Source organism: Crinia signifera, chromosome 19, assembly GCF_055691185.1.
Source record: "Crinia signifera chromosome 19, ASM5569118v1, whole genome shotgun sequence".
Lineage (NCBI taxonomy): Eukaryota > Metazoa > Chordata > Amphibia > Anura > Myobatrachidae > Crinia > Crinia signifera.
In genome coordinates, this window is record NC_139226.1 from 143,518,286 (window position 1) to 143,536,101 (window position 17,816).

The following is a 17,816-nucleotide window of genomic DNA, read 5'->3' on the forward strand; positions in this document are numbered from 1 at the left end:
ATTGGGGTTATATCACCGTACATTATAACGTCATTGTGCTGGACATTGGGGTTATATCACCGTACATTATAATGGGACGTCAGTGTGCTGGACATTGGGGTTATATCACCGTACATTATAATGGGACGTCGGTGTGCTGGACATTGGGGTTATATCAGCGTACATTGTAACGTCATTGTGCTGGACATTGGGGTTATATCACCGTACATTATAATGGAACGTCAGTGTGCTGGACATTGGGGTTTTATCACCGTACATTATAATGGGACGTCAGTATGCTGGACATTGGGGTTATATCAGCGTACATTATAACGTCATTGTGCTGGACATTGGGGTTATATCACCGTACATTATAATGGGACGTCAGTGTGTTGGACATTGGGGTTATATCACCATACATTATAACGGGACGTCAGTGTGCTGGACATTGGGGTTATATCACCGTACATTATAACGGGACGTCAGTGTGCTGGACATTGGGGTTATATCACCATACATTATAACGGGACGTCAGTGTGCTGGACATTGGGGTTATATCACCATACATTGTAACGGGACGTCAGTGTGCTGGACATTGGGGTTATATCACCATACATTGTAACGGGACGTCAGTGTGCTGGACATTGGGGTTATATCACCATACATTATAACGGGACGTCAGTGTGCTGGACATTGGGGTTATATCACCGTACATTATAACGGGACGTCAGTGTGCTGAACATTGGGGTTATATCACCATACATTATAACGGGACGTCAGTGTGCTGGACATTGGGGTTATATCACCCATCCTGGTGACGCTGGTCTCTGGTATCGGGTCACTAGGTTCCCCATCCTGGTGACGCTGGTCTCTGGTATAAGGTCACTAGGTCCCCCATCCTGGTGATGCTGGTCTCTGGTATCAGGTCACTAGGTCCCCCATCCTGGTGACGCTGGTCTCTGGTATCAGGTCACTAGGTCCCCCATCCTGGTAATGCTGGTATCAGGTCTCTAGGTACCCCATCCTGGTAACGCTGGTCTCCGACATCAGGTCACTAGGTCCCCCATCCTGGTGACGCTGGTCTCTGGTATCAGGTCACTAGGTCCCCCATCCTGGTAATGCTGGTATCAGGTCTCTAGGTCCCCCATCCTGGTAACGCTGGTCTCCGACATCAGGTCACTAGGTCCCCCATCCTGGTAACGCTGGTCTCTGGTATCAGGTCACTAGGTCCCCCATCCTGGTGACGCTGGTCTCTGGTATAAGGTCACTAGGTCCCCCATCCTGGTAACGCTGGTCTCCGACATCAGGTCACTAGGCCCCTCATCCTGGTGACACTGGTCTCTGGTATCGGGTCACTAGGTCCCCCATCCCCCCCATCCTGGTGATGCTGGTATCAGGTCAACATTACACTGTGACTGTTACATCACAGTTACCTCCCCTACTGTATTCTACAGGAGGCTCCCTGACATAGCAGCAATCTCCCTCTCTCCCTCATTAGTCTAGCAATCTCCCTCATGTCACCTAGCCCACATTACACTGTTACATCATAGTTACCTCCCCTCCTGCATTCTGCAGGAGACTCCCTGACATAGCAGAAATCTCCCTCACTCCCTCATTAGTCTAGCAATCTCCCCCATGTCACCTAGCCCACATTATGTAACTGTTACATCATTGTTACCTCCCCTACTGCATTCTACAGGAGGCTCCCTGACATAGCAGCAATCTCCCTCTCCCCCTCATTAGACTAGCAATCTCCCTCATGTCACCTAGCCCACATTACACTGTTACATCATAGTTACCTCCCCTCCTGCATTCTGCAGGAGACTCCCTGACATAGCAGCAATCTCCCTCTCTCCCTCATTAGTCTAGCAATCTCCCTCATGTCACCTAGCCCACATTACACTGTTACATCATAGTTACCTCCCCTCCTGCATTCTGCAGGAGACTCCCTGACATAGCAGTAATCTCCCTCTCTCCCTCATTAGTCTAGCAATCTCCCACATGTCACCTAGCCCACATTACACTGACAGTCAGTGATTGGAAAAGAAGAGCTTTTTCACTCCAGAAGCAGCGGCTCACCGGTAACAGCTCACGGCTCAGCCGGGTCGTCTGAAGAAGAGCCTTCAGTAACAGGCGGCTACTGACCGCCAGAGGCGGTAACTGGGAGTGGTGACAAACCTGCCATCGACATCACATTATCAAGTATCGGGCACCTGGAGAAGTAACGGGCTCATATATGGGGACATGCGTTGCAGGGGAACATGTGACCACAACATTGTATTATAAGCGATAGAACCGGTCTCCCTGCTGATTACTTCCTGGGATGAGAGTTTACATAATGTAGCAGACCAGGTATCAGGTAGCGGCCTCAGGCAGAGATGGCGTCTGTCCTCTGCCATGTAGTCCTGCGGCGGGGAGAGAGTTGTGTCTCACACCTGTGCGTCACATATTACACATCTCCGTCATTCTCTCTCCCCAGCGATGGCCGGGACATTACATGCAATGAGGGACAGGAGCCTTTCCCCCAGGATTTACTAAGAAGTGCGGCTCCTGGGCTATATATACGTTCCGGAGTAAAAGGTCTTCAGTGTCTGGCTGGGCAATAGTTCAACACCAAAAGGTCGACATGCACAAAGGCAAAATGTCCAAATGGAAAAGGTTGACGCATGAAAAGTCCGACATGAGTTTTTCAGGGGTTTTTTGTGTCAATGTCTACATGTAAGCAGGTGGAGCAGGTGGACCCCCGATTAGTGTAGCGTTCATGCTCCAGGTCAGGCCATTCACTGTGTCATCACTGCGCTCGGTGCACTTTAACGTTCCCGATCAGAGTTCACGGTGATGGTTAAGTATGAAAAAGTCCCAAAAATTAAGAAGAAAAAAATTGTGTTGACATTTGGATGTGTTGATCTTTTGTCATTGTCAACTGTATGCATGCAGACTTTGTGCATATTGACCTTTTGCCAATGTCGACATTTTGGCTTCAACCTTTTGACTGTCTATGTAGACACTGTCCGCATACCAAATATAAATATAGCTTTGTGGCCGGAAATAAAAGCCGATTGCACAATGCGTTTGCATTTATTATTAGTGCTGCCAATCTGGATATTCCGGCGCCCTTTGGAACAAAGATGTCACCAGCGGCAGGGACATATTTCAGATACTTACCCTATGTACACAGAAATGTTGCAAGCACAGGACAGAAGGCTGCAGCAGTAGGAGGTCCGTGTAAGTGCTGGGCGAGGAGACAGACCCCTGACATCTGCGTGTGTCGGCCCCTCCTCCTGCGCTTTAACATTGTATGAAGAGTCATTTTATTGTGTTCTGTTCTAAACATAGAACGCTGTATGAATGTGCCCATCCAACTAGGAAAATATGATGCTATGAAGTAAAAAACGAGAATAGAATGGTTTTAAGCCAGCAATACTTAATATTCCCTGTATACAGGGGTGGGGTCCTGGGGTGCACACCAATTGAGAGGTGCGACCCTGCGGAGACCTTTCAGTAGAACTGCATACAAAGTCAAAGGTGCAGGTGCACAAATTAAACTCCCAATTTAAAAATGTTTGCAATAAAATTTTGCATTTTTAGCGAGGTTCTTCGCTTATTTATGGCCATAAGTAACGGCTTGCCCACCGCGTCCAGGTGACCTCATTAGTCGGGCAAGTCCCTAACATTTTGGGGGGTACAAATCTAGGGCACAGGGCACCCCAAAATGGTGCAGCTGAGTGACCCCAGGGCAACACAAGACTGAAAGAAATATATAGTGAAACAAAGTGAGGATAGGTTAGTGAGAGGCTGCTAAAGATATCAGGGGTAAGTAGGTGAGAGGTAAAAAAATGAGAGATAAAGTAGTGAGAGGTGAAGTAGTGAGAGGTAAAGGTGAGAAATGAATTACATTGAAATAAAACACACAATAGGGATGAAAGTGAAAATGAAAATAAGTGTTAATTTGTGTTGCTCCTGAGGCCAAACAGCCACACCAGTCCAGGGGGGCCCACAACCCAGAAATGCACCCCCCCATCTGATAATCCATTAAACATTTGTGCAGGTCTCACCTTGCTCTGCATGCAGTCTAAGAAATGTCAGGAACCTAATTAAAACCAATATATAGGACAGGTGGGCGTGGGTGCTACCACCAGGCGCAGAAGGGGTCTCTGGCCTTCTAATGTGTATGGAAATACACGGCTTTAGATATACAGGGGTGGGGTCCTGGGGTGCACACCAATTGAGAGGTGCGACCCTGCGGAGACCTTTCAGTAGAACTGCATACAAAGTCAAAGGTACAGGTGCACAAATTAAACTCCCAATTTAAAAATTGAGGTCACCTGGACGCGGTGGGCAAGCCGTTACTTATGGCCATAAATAAGCGAAGAACCTCGCTAAAAATGCAAAATTTTATTGCAAACATTTTTAAATTGGGAGTTTAATTTGTGCACCTGCACCTTTGACTTTGTATGCAGTTCTAATATTCCCTGTAGGCTAGGACAGGGTTTCCCAAACTCCGCCATTACAGTCCAGGTATTAAGGATAGCATTAACGTGAGTCCATATGGTCAAATCAAAGTGACTGAGGTACTAATTACAGTAAGTCACCTTTGCTCAAACAAGGAAAGGTGGCGTTAGAGATACTCCGATTTATATTTATTGCCGGTCGATGTGCCGGGCGTCATGATAAGAATGCAAGCTTTGTGGGCCAGAGTTTCTCTGTGGGCGGTTATCAATGCCGCCAGCGAGGGTGTTTGTGCGGCAAAGGGCAGGGGCGGATTTAGGGATGAGGGCGCCCCTAGGCACAACAATAATGTTTACTAAGTAGGACAGTTTATAGGGGCAGTATCTGCATGCCCTATCCATTTACACTCTATTTAAGATGGAATATAGTACAGTACAGTGGATATTTTGCAGTTATTGGTACATTTTGGGCTGACAGTACTATCACAGGCATCCAAGTGCCGCCCCCAAACATGTGCCGCCCCTAGGCCGGTGCCTCACGTGCCTAATGGGAAATTCGGCTCTGGCAAAGGGTCTGTTGTTTTAGGCGAGGATCACTCGCTTTATTCAATGTTCCATGGAAATTCCCTTAAATGGGGAGGTTTGACAAAAATGCCGCAATTTGTGGCGAGCCTCAACGTTTTAATGGCCACGCTCGCCGTTTCCACCTCACTGGTTCTTTTCAGAATGGCGAGTGAAGAGGGGGGGGGGCGGTTGAATACTGACGGTGAGCTATGACAGCGAGCTATCGGCAGATCAGGGCATTGAATATGCCTCCATGTCTGCCAAATGTGCACCATTATGGCACCGTTAGCTGTGCAGCCCCATCAGATTATCTGTTTCACCACTGTCCACTAGCAATGCCATCACTGTAGTAGTAGTAGTTTGTTTATTTATAAGGCGCCACAAAGTGTCCGCAGCGCCGTACATAGCAAACAAGAAACAAATTACAGGGTAACGTACAGGGTGTGGTGATAAAATACAGCATAAATAGGGTATAGCTGGTAGAACTAAAATCAGCATCAGTTCAGAAGTAGGTGTGGAAATTGTCGCAGAATATGTGTGCACTATACAATAACTGGTAATAATATTCCCTGTACAGCGCTGCAGAATATGTGTGCGCTATATAATAACTGGTAATAATAGTCTCTGTACAGCGCTGCGGAATATGTGTGCACTATATAATAACTGGTAATAATATTCCCTGTACAGCGCTGCGGAATATGTGTGCGCTATATAATAACTGGTAATAATAGTCTCTGTACAGCGCTGCGGAATATGTGTGCGCTATATAATAACTGGTAATAATAGTCTCTGTACAGCGCTGCGGAATATGTGTGCGCTATATAAATAACTGGTAATAATAGTCTCTGTACAGCGCTGCGGAATATGTGTGCACTATATAATAACTGGTAATAATAATCTCTGTACATTGCTGCGGAATATGTGTGCACTATATAATAACTGGTAATAATATCCTCTGTACATCGCTGTGGAATATGTGTGCGCTATATAATAACTGGTAATAATATTCTCTGTACAGCGCTGCAGAATATGTGTGCGCTATATAATAACTGGTAATAATATTCTCTGTACAGCGCTGCGGAATATGTGTGCACTATATAATAACTGGTAATAATAATCTCTGTACATTGCTGCGGAATATGTGTGCACTATATAATAACTGGTAATAATATCCTCTGTACATCGCTGTGGAATATGTGTGCGCTATATAATAACTGGTAATAATATTCTCTGTACAGCGCTGCAGAATATGTGTGCGCTATATAATAACTGGTAATAATATTCTCTGTACAGCGCTGCGGAATATGTGTGCACTATATAATAACTGGTAATAATATTCCCTGTACAGCGCTGCGGAATATGTGTGCACTATATAATAACTGGTAATAATAGTTTCTGTACAGCGCTGCGGAATATGTGTGCGCTATATAATAACTGGTAATAATAGTCTCTGTACAGCGCTGTGGAATATGTGTGCGCTATATAATAACTGGTAATAATAGTCTCTGTACAGCGCTGCGGTATATGTGTGCGCTATATACTAACTGGTAATAATATTCCCTGTACAGCGCTGCGGAATATGTGTGCACTATATAATAACTGGTAATAATATTCCCTGTACAGCGCTGCGGAATATGTGTGCACTATATAATAACTGGTAATAATATTCCCTGTACAGCGCTGCGGAATATGTGTGCGCTATATAATAACTGGTAATAATATTCCCTGTACAGCGCTGCGAAATATGTGTGCGCTGTATAAATAACTGGTAATAATATTCTCTGTACAGCGCTGCGGAATATGTATGCGCTATATAATAACTGGTAATAATATTCCCTGTACAGCGCTGCGGAATATGTGTGCACTATATAATAACTGGTAATAATATTCCCTGTACAGCGCTGCGGAATATGTGTGCGCTATATAATAACTGGTAATAATATTCCCTGTACAGCGCTGCGAAATATGTGTGCGCTGTATAAATAACTGGTAATAATAGTCTCTGTACAGCGCTGTGGAATATGTGTGCGCTATATAATAACTGGTAATAATAGTCTCTGTACAGCGCTGCGGTATATGTGTGCGCTATATACTAACTGGTAATAATATTCCCTGTACAGCGCTGCGGAATATGTGTGCACTATATAATAACTGGTAATAATATTCCCTGTACAGCGCTGCGGAATATGTGTGCACTATATAATAACTGGTAATAATATTCCCTGTACAGCGCTGCGGAATATGTGTGCGCTATATAATAACTGGTAATAATATTCCCTGTACAGCGCTGCGAAATATGTGTGCGCTGTATAAATAACTGGTAATAATATTCTCTGTACAGCGCTGCGGAATATGTATGCGCTATATAATAACTGGTAATAATATTCCCTGTACAGCGCTGCGGAATATGTGTGCACTATATAATAACTGGTAATAATATTCCCTGTACAGCGCTGCGGAATATGTGTGCGCTATATAATAACTGGTAATAATATTCCCTGTACAGCGCTGCGAAATATGTGTGCGCTGTATAAATAACTGGTAATAATATTCTCTGTACAGCGCTGCGGAATATGTGTGCGCTATGTAATAACTGGTAATAATATTCTCTGTACAGCGCTGCGGAATATGTGTGCGCTATGTAATAACTGGTAATAATAGTCTCTGTACAGCGCTGCGGAATATGTGTGCGCTATATAATAACTGGTAATAATAGTCTCTGTACAGCGCTGCGGAATATGTGTGCGCTATATAATAACTGGTAATAATAGTCTCTGTACAGCGCTGCGGAATATGTGTGCGCTATATAATAACTGGTAATAATATTCCCTGTACAGCGCTGCGGAATATGTGTGCGCTATATAATAACTGGTAATAATATTCCCTGTACAGCGCTGCGGAATATGTGTGCGCTATATAATAACTGGTAATAATAGTCTCTGTACAGCGCTGCGGAATATGTGTGCGCTATATAATAACTGGTAATAATATTCCCTGTACAGCGCTGCGGAATATGTGTGCGCTATATAATAACTGGTAATAATATTCCCTGTACAGCGCTGCGGAATATGTGTGCGCTATATAATAACTGGTAATAATATTCCCTGTACAGCGCTGCGGAATATGTGTGCGCTGTATAAATAACTTGTAATAATATTCTCTGTACAGCGCTGCGGAATATGTGTGCATTATATAATAACTGGTAATAATAGTTTCTGTACAGCGCTGCGGAATATGTGTGCGCTATATAATAACTGGTAATAATATTCCCTGTACAGCGCTGCGGAATATGTGTGCGCTATATAATAACTGGTAATAATAGTCTCTGTACAGCGCTGCGGAATATGTGTGCGCTATATAATAACTGGTAATAATAGTCTCTGTACAGCGCTGCGGAATATGTGTGCGCTATATAATAACTGGTAATAATAGTTTCTGTACAGCGCTGCGGAATATGTGTGCGCTATATAATAACTGGTAATAATATTCTCTGTACAGTGCTGCGGAATATGTGTGCGCTATATAATAACTGGTAATAATAGTCTCTGTACAGCGCTGCGGAATATGTGTGCGCTATATAATAACTGGTAATAATATTCTCTGTACAGCGCTGCGGAATATGTGTGCGCTATATAATAACTGGTAATAATAGTCACTGTACAGCGCTGCGGAATATGTGTGCGCTATATAATAACTGGTAATAATAGTCTCTGTACAGCGCTGCGGAATATGTGTGCGCTATATAATAACTGGTAATAATAGTCTCTGTACAGCGCTGCGGAATATGTGTGCGCTATATAATAACTGGTAATAATAGTCTCTGTACAGCGCTGTGGAGTATGTGTGCGCTATATAATAACTGGTAATAATATTCCCTGTACAGCGCTGCGGAATATGTGTGCGCTGTATAAATAACTGGTAATAATATTCTCTGTACAGCGCTGCGGAATATGTGTGCGTTATATAATAACTGGTGATAATAGTTTCTGTACAGCGCTGCGGAATATGTGTGCGCTATATAATAACTGGTAATAATATTCCCTGTACAGCGCTGCGGAATATGTGTGCGCTATATAATAACTGGTAATAATAGTCTCTGTACAGCGCTGCGGAATATGTGTGCGCTATATAATAACTGGTAATAATAGTCTCTGTACAGCGCTGCGGAATATGTGTGCGCTATATAATAACTGGTAATAATATTCTTTGTACAGCGCTGCGGAATATGTGTGCGCTATATAATAACTGGTAATAATAGTCTCTGTACAGCGCTGTGGAATATGTGTGCGCTATATAATAACTGGTAATAATATTCTCTGTACAGCGCTGCGGAATATGTGTGCGCTATATAATAACTGGTAATAATAGTCTCTGTACAGCGCTGCGGAATATGTGTGCGCTATATAATAACTGGAAATAATAGTCTCTGTACAGCGCTGCAGAATATGTGTGTGCTATATAATAACTGGTAATAATATTCTCTGTACAGCACTGCGGAATATGTGTGCGCTATATAATAACTGGTAATAATATTCCCTGTACAGCGCTGCGGAATATGTGTGCGCTATATAATATAACTGGTAATAATATTCTCTGTACAGCGCTGCGGAATATGTGTGCGCTATATAATAACTGGTAATAATATCCTCTGTACAGCGCTGCGGAATATGTGTGCGCTATATAATAACTGGTAATAATGTTCTCTGTACAGTGCTGCAGAATATGTGTGCGCTATATAATAACTGGTAATAATATTCTCTGTACAGCGCTGCGGAATATGTGTGCGCTATATAATAACTGGTAATAATAGTCTCTGTACAGCGCTGCGGAATATGTGTGCGCTATATAATAACTGGAAATAATAGTCTCTGTACAGCGCTGCAGAATATGTGTGCGCTATATAATAACTGGTAATAATAGTCTCTGTACAGCGCTGCGGAATATGTGTGCGCTATATAATAACTGGTAATAATATTCCCTGTACAGCGCTGCGAAATATGTGTGCGCTGTATAAATAACTGGTAATAATATTCTCTGTACAGCGCTGCGGAATATGTGTGCGCTATGTAATAACTGGTAATAATATTCTCTGTACAGCGCTGCGGAATATGTGTGCGCTATGTAATAACTGGTAATAATAGTCTCTGTACAGCGCTGCGGAATATGTGTGCGCTATATAATAACTGGTAATAATAGTCTCTGTACAGCGCTGCGGAATATGTGTGCGCTATATAATAACTGGTAATAATAGTCTCTGTACAGCGCTGCGGAATATGTGTGCGCTATATAATAACTGGTAATAATATTCCCTGTACAGCGCTGCGGAATATGTGTGCGCTATATAATAACTGGTAATAATATTCCCTGTACAGCGCTGCGGAATATGTGTGCGCTATATAATAACTGGTAATAATAGTCTCTGTACAGCGCTGCGGAATATGTGTGCGCTATATAATAACTGGTAATAATATTCTCTGTACAGCGCTGCGGAATATGTGTGCGCTATATAATAACTGGTAATAATAGTCTCTGTACAGCGCTGCGGAATATGTGTGCGCTATATAATAACTGGTAATAATAGTTTCTGTACAGCGCTGCGGAATATGTGTGCGCTATATAATAACTGGTAATAATATTCTCTGTACAGTGCTGCGGAATATGTGTGCGCTATATAATAACTGGTAATAATAGTCTCTGTACAGCGCTGCGGAATATGTGTGCGCTATATAATAACTGGTAATAATATTCTCTGTACAGCGCTGCGGAATATGTGTGCGCTATATAATAACTGGTAATAATAGTCTCTGTACAGCGCTGCGGAATATGTGTGCGCTATATAATAACTGGTAATAATAGTCTCTGTACAGCGCTGCGGAATATGTGTGCGCTATATAATAACTGGTAATAATAGTCTCTGTACAGCGCTGCGGAATATGTGTGCGCTATATAATAACTGGTAATAATAGTCTCTGTACAGCGCTGTGGAGTATGTGTGCGCTATATAATAACTGGTAATAATATTCCCTGTACAGCGCTGCGGAATATGTGTGCGCTGTATAAATAACTGGTAATAATATTCTCTGTACAGCGCTGCGGAATATGTGTGCGTTATATAATAACTGGTGATAATAGTTTCTGTACAGCGCTGCGGAATATGTGTGCGCTATATAATAACTGGTAATAATATTCCCTGTACAGCGCTGCGGAATATGTGTGCGCTATATAATAACTGGTAATAATAGTCTCTGTACAGCGCTGCGGAATATGTGTGCGCTATATAATAACTGGTAATAATAGTCTCTGTACAGCGCTGCGGAATATGTGTGCGCTATATAATAACTGGTAATAATATTCTTTGTACAGCGCTGCGGAATATGTGTGCGCTATATAATAACTGGTAATAATAATCTCTGTACAGCGCTGTGGAATATGTGTGCGCTATATAATAACTGGTAATAATATTCTCTGTACAGCGCTGCGGAATATGTGTGCGCTATATAATAACTGGTAATAATAGTCTCTGTACAGCGCTGCGGAATATGTGTGCGCTATATAATAACTGGAAATAATAGTCTCTGTACAGCGCTGCAGAATATGTGTGTGCTATATAATAACTGGTAATAATATTCTCTGTACAGCACTGCGGAATATGTGTGCGCTATATAATAACTGGTAATAATATTCCCTGTACAGCGCTGCGGAATATGTGTGCGCTATATAATATAACTGGTAATAATATTCTCTGTACAGCGCTGCGGAATATGTGTGCGCTATATAATAACTGGTAATAATATCCTCTGTACAGCGCTGCGGAATATGTGTGCGCTATATAATAACTGGTAATAATATTCTCTGTACAGCGCTGCGGAATATGTGTGCGCTATATAATAACTGGTAATAATAGTCTCTGTACAGCGCTGCGGAATATGTGTGCGCTATATAATAACTGGTAATAATAGTCTCTGTACAGCGCTGCGGAATATGTGTGCGCTATATAATAACTGGTAATAATAGTCTCTGTACAGCGCTGCGGAATATGTGTGCGCTATATAATAACTGGAAATAATAGTCTCTGTACAGCGCTGCAGAATATGTGTGTGCTATATAATAACTGGTAATAATATTCTCTGTACAGCACTGCGGAATATGTGTGCGCTATATACTCATACCCTCCAACATATTGGACTTAAAAATCGGTACGGGGGTGTGGCCATAGATAGAGGGGTGTGGCCATGTGTAAAGGGGGAGTGGCCACAACCCTTTTACTTTGCAGTTCATATTCAAAAAAATTGTAGCATCCCATTTAAAAAAGAGACAGCTGTGCTGGCTGTCCCTACCTCAGTCCCCATCGGCTGTGCGGGGTCTGGCTTGAAGATGACTTGAAACTTCAGCCGCTGTTAGTCGCCACAGCCGGGTTCTCCGTGCTGGGGCACTTTAGGCCGCCCACTAGTGACGTCACGCCGCCCATTCTTTTATCCCGGCGGCGGCTTGCGCTGTAGTGGCTGGCTGCGGTGCGGTGCGGTGCGGGGCGGGGCGGTGGGGGGGGGGGGAGGGGAGAGAGAGATCTACAGTCACTCTCGCACGGCTGAAGGGCCGCACGCAGCATGCCGGGACTTGTAGTCTCCCCACAGCCGTGCCGTGACATCCTCCAACCACAGGCTATCCCCTAGCAGGGAGAGGCAGGCCCGCTGCGTCCCCCACGCCGTGCACCCTGGGAGATATAGTCCTGGCAGGCAGCTCCCCCACGCTCTTTGGAGATCATTCGTCAGTTTTAAACTACAACTCCCAGAGTCCCTCAATCACCCTGAGGTTCGATGAAAAAAGCGGTACATTCGGTACAGCAGATTTTAGCCGGTACAGACCGTTAAAAAACGGTACTGTACCGGGAAAAGCGGTACAGTTGGAGGGTATGTATACTGCTACTATATAAATACATGTGCCATCTCTGTATCTGTGCTGCGTGGAAAGTGCATGTGGGGATAGAGTCTGGCTGTATGTTCCCTTCTCTGGATGTCGGTGTTCCTCAGCCTACTCCCCCCCCCCCCCCCTCCCCCGCTAATGTCTGATAAGAAAGCAGAGTACTTCTGTCTGCTCTAGATAAGGGTATAATTGGCATAGTTGGGAGGAAGGAGGTGGGTATGGGGTGCAAGCTATGTGGGCTTCCCTCTGTAGCAGGCATGGAACGTGTACTCACTACTATACCACCCAACATCGTACAGCTTCTGAGAGGCTCACTGTGGAGGAGGAGTGCCCACTTCCCCAATGGGCGTGGCTTTCAGGAAACAAATGTTTACCAGTTTTATACTCCCCCCCCCCCCCCCCATAGGGTGGGGCATATGGTGGGAAGTGTAGAGTAGGCACCCCTGCACACGCTGCACCACATTCTGATTATCTACGGACACCCCCACCTCTTCCCAGTTAGGAGTTGTCATTTCTGGTGGTGCAGGGGGGTACACACCCTCATCACACTGGCCGCACCCACAGAGCACCTGGCCCACCCGCACAGTACTGGTCACACCCACACAGCGGCTCCCCTTCTCAGTATAGGCCCCAGACCCATGTTGCCCTAATAAATGCCCATCTCTATGTAGTAAAAGTTTTCTACTTGCTGACAACTTTATACAGAATGTGCAGGCATCGGCCCAAATCCCATATATATTTATAGAGCATCAGTGCTTAGTGCTGACACCAAGGCTGAAGCCTTATTCCCATGATAGAAGCTCTTAGTAGAATAGAAAATGCTAAATATATGACAGTTTTTGGGACTTTGACAAACTAGCGGAAACGAGATATAAAAAGTAGCTAAATATAAGCTTAATATGTGTCAGCCGGCTGAGGGGACTCTCTGTCCTTGTGTGTATTGTAGAAGTCATCTAATCCCACCACTGCGTGATATGTAATAGGCATTATGGAGGGGGAAATGTACTAAGATGGGACTTCTATTTCAGATGTGATGTTGCTATGGGCAACCAATCAGAGACAATCTATTATCTTCTAGAAGGCGCTAAATAAATAAGAAGTAGATTCTGATTGGATGCCCATAGCAACATCATATGTGAAATAGAACTACTATCTTAGTAAATTCCCCCTAGTGTGTGGCATAATATGTAATAGGCATTAGGATGTGTGGTATAAAGTGTAATAGGCATTAAAATGTGTGGTGTAATGTGTAATATGCACTACGATGTGTGGCATAATATGTAATAGGCATTAAGATGTGTGGTATAAAGTGTAATAGGCATTAAGATTTGTGGTGTAATGTGTAATATGCACTACGGTGTGTAACATGTAATAGGCATTACGGTGTGTGGTATAATATGTAATAGGCATTAAGGTGTGTGATATAATATGTAATAGGCATTACGGTGTGTGGTATAATATGTAATAGGCATTACGGTGCGTGGTATCATATGTAATAGGCATTACGTTGTGTGGTATAATATGTAATAGGCATTACGGTGTGTGGCATAATATGTAATAGGCATTACGGTGTGTGGTATAATATGTAATAGGCATTACGGTGTGTGGTGTAATATGTGATAGGCATTAAGGTGTTTCAAGGGAAGGGATGCTGAAACATACCCTTCCTCCGGGCACCATGTCACCTCTGGTATTACGTGTACAGATGCAGAAAGCGGGCGTCTCAGACCGCCATTAGATGCCGCTGCATGCGTTTCTGCATCCACCTCCACATCAGGCGCGTAGTGTTTGCTTTGCAGCTTACCCAAGGGTGACATACAGGTGACGTCACTCATTTGGGGTATAGAAAAGTAAAAAATGACTTTTTACACATCCACCTGTAGACACAGAAAAACACCCACAGTGACCATATAGATAGGCAGGACATTTACAAGCCCTTATGTGGTGCGATCACCTGCAATGAGAGTCTAAAAATATCTCTGAATATTCTACTTGTTCCGTGACCTTCAGTTAATTTCCTTTATCTAAACCGCAGCCTGCGAGCAGTAAGAGAAGCCCTGGGGGGGGGGGGGGGGGGGCAGCACTGCTCCGTCACCGCCACATCTCACTGCTGCCCCATCCACAATCAGACATTTATCCTCCTGTGGTGAGATCATGGTCACGTTGTGAGATCTGCAGACAATGGAAACGTGTTTATCTAGTGAGACAATTGCTCGCTGTAACTGTCACATTGTGCCCTGTTCCGTGGCTGTGTGTATATATTGTTTTATAGAAACCACTAGCAGTGTGCACAGCGCTGCACCATGGGCCTGATTCACTAAGGCCCGTAGAAGTGCTGTCTGACGATTTTCACACAGCTGCACATGCGCGCCTGTTACAGCATGCATGCGCAAACTGCGGTTGCATCTCGTAAGGATGCAATCACATTTTGCGTGTCTGCATGGGGCAGCTATGCGGCAATGGAAGGGCGCGCTCTGGACAATGCGGGTGAATACAGACCATTTTCGAGGCGGTTTGCCATAGCTGCATAACGTCACATGCAGCTGCCGTGAAAAGTCAAATGGTGGCCCAGCTGCACAGGCATGGGGCTAGCATAGAAATGCAACCGCATCGCGGGGCGGGACCTGCCATGTGCTGTGCAGCCCCAGCAAGCAATCGGCAGCAGACGCAGGTTCGCTTTTCAATACTAACTGCGACTGATGCTGAATAAGGCCCCATCTGTATATAAGGGCGGGAGTGTGCTAGTGGCTGATGTTAGTCGCATGGGGGCTGATTCCCTGATGGGGGATTGAGAATGCGCATTGCCGTAATGCGCACATGCAGCCCCCCGCAGCGAGCGTCTTTGGCCCGAGGCGGCCAGATGACATCACATGACATCAGCCATCATTTCCCCCTGGAACGATTTCCCCACTAGCCCAGGACTTACTTGGTGGCTGCGATAGAATGAGCCTTATTGGCTACAGAGCTGACATCACATGACTTCCCCTCAATTGCCTGGACACGCCCAGGTTTTCCCTGCCGCTCCCAAATAATGTGCGCTTACCACCCACAAACGCCAACTTCCTGTCATCACCTTGTCTACAACCAGCACTAATAGAGTAGCAGGATTTTATGGCAGTGCGGCCTCCCGCGCGCATGCTATGATCAGTGTACATGCGCACCTGAATAACCCCCCTTAGTGCTGGAGCCCAGGACAGGCTGCTGCTACACACACGGAACGCAGCATTTCCTGCTTCTCAGGTGACAGTGACGGTGTTGGAACAGCCATTAGGAATTGGGGGAAAGAGCACAATCTATTCATGGGACAGAACGAGGATTTCCAGCGTCTTCTGTTTACTCGGCCCGGGCTGTTTAAATATTTATAGATGACACATTTTGACGTGACAGATCTGTGTCCTGATATAATGACGGGAAGGCGGGGGCTGCTGCGATAACCAGGGGACTCTCTATTCGTGGAAACATTCTTCTGTCTGTTTGATTCTGTTGGTTCATTTCCTCTCTTGCTGATATAGATCTTAGATAGGCCAGGGACGGTGGGGAGGGTGCTCAGAACTACCTCACCCCCTTTGAGTAGTGGGTGGCAGCAGTAAAGGGTTCTGGGATGGCAATGGAGGGGGCTCGGAAAACAAAATGCATTGGCCAAAAAATGGAAATGACCATGGACCCAACTATGTAATGTTCCAGCTCTAGCCAAAACGCTTCTAAAAATGAGAAGAGGAGAGATGTCCCATAGCAACCAGTCAGATTCTCTGTAGAATTTCTCTGATTGGTTGCTAGTGGCAACATCACCTCTTATCATATTTAGAAGATGAAGTAAATTTGCCCCTGAACGTCCATTGATCCATATAGATTATTCATTTGAATAGACCATAGTTTATGCAGATTTACAATGGAGTCAGGCGACTAGCTTCGGTGGAAAGCCGACGGCACGCCGACGTAATGCAAAAATCCAGTCTCCTTAAAACGAGCCAGCTGATAAAACATTTACTGACTCTCTCTCTCGTTGTGTGATACGCTGGCAGAGGTTATTAATAAGAGATGGCGATAACATCTTTCTCTTTCAGTAAACTGTTTATTCAGGTCTGTAAATGGTTTATTTACGTCAGTAAAAGGGTCATATACAAGGCAGGACAATCTAATGGCAGTCTCTGGTGCCCTGCGGCAAATTTAGGGCTCCCCCACCACATCCCCATAGAACCCCCTCCCTAGCTGGTCCCATGAGAACATGGCATTTGGAGTGGCAGATAACCTAGGCACTGGAATAGTGGGTACCCCAATACACATATGCTCGTGTTCGCCCACGTTTGCTGAACCTCTTGCTTTATGTATAGATAGCTGGAATTTACAAAGGGTTCTCTTATATTTCTGTTCAAGGATAATAATGGGGTAGCTGGGACTGCAGATCCAGGCCCCCCAGATATAGGCCCATCTGATGATGACCAGCTGGACACACGGTTGGACAGAAATCATATGTTTTTAAATTGTGGTTCTAATTTCCTGACAGATGGCGGGAAGTACTAGCCTGAAAATGTGGTAAAAACCTCGTTATTGGCCACACCCATACATATTGATCACACCAACACAGCACTGACCACACTGCACTGGGTCCACAGCACTGACCACACCCACACAGCACTGGTTATACCCACACTGCACTGGTTACACCCACACAGCACTGACAACACCCACACAGCACTGGTTACACACAAGACACCGGCACTGGCCACACATCACTGGCCACACCCACACAGCAGTGGTTCTACCCACAAGACATTGACCACACCCACACATCACTGGCCACACCCACACAGCAGTGGTTCTACCCATAAGACACTGGCCACACCCACACAGCACTGGCCACACATCACTGGCCACACCCACACAGCAGTGGTTCTACCCACAAGA

The 17,816-nt window shown here is 44.8% G+C and overlaps 1 protein-coding gene across 2 annotated transcripts in view; it reads left to right on the top strand.

Moving 5' to 3' along the window:
* UBASH3B (ubiquitin associated and SH3 domain containing B) overlaps window positions 1-17,816 on the top strand; it is a 160,506-nt gene that overhangs the window by 1,103 nt on the left and 141,587 nt on the right. The window lies entirely within an intron of this gene.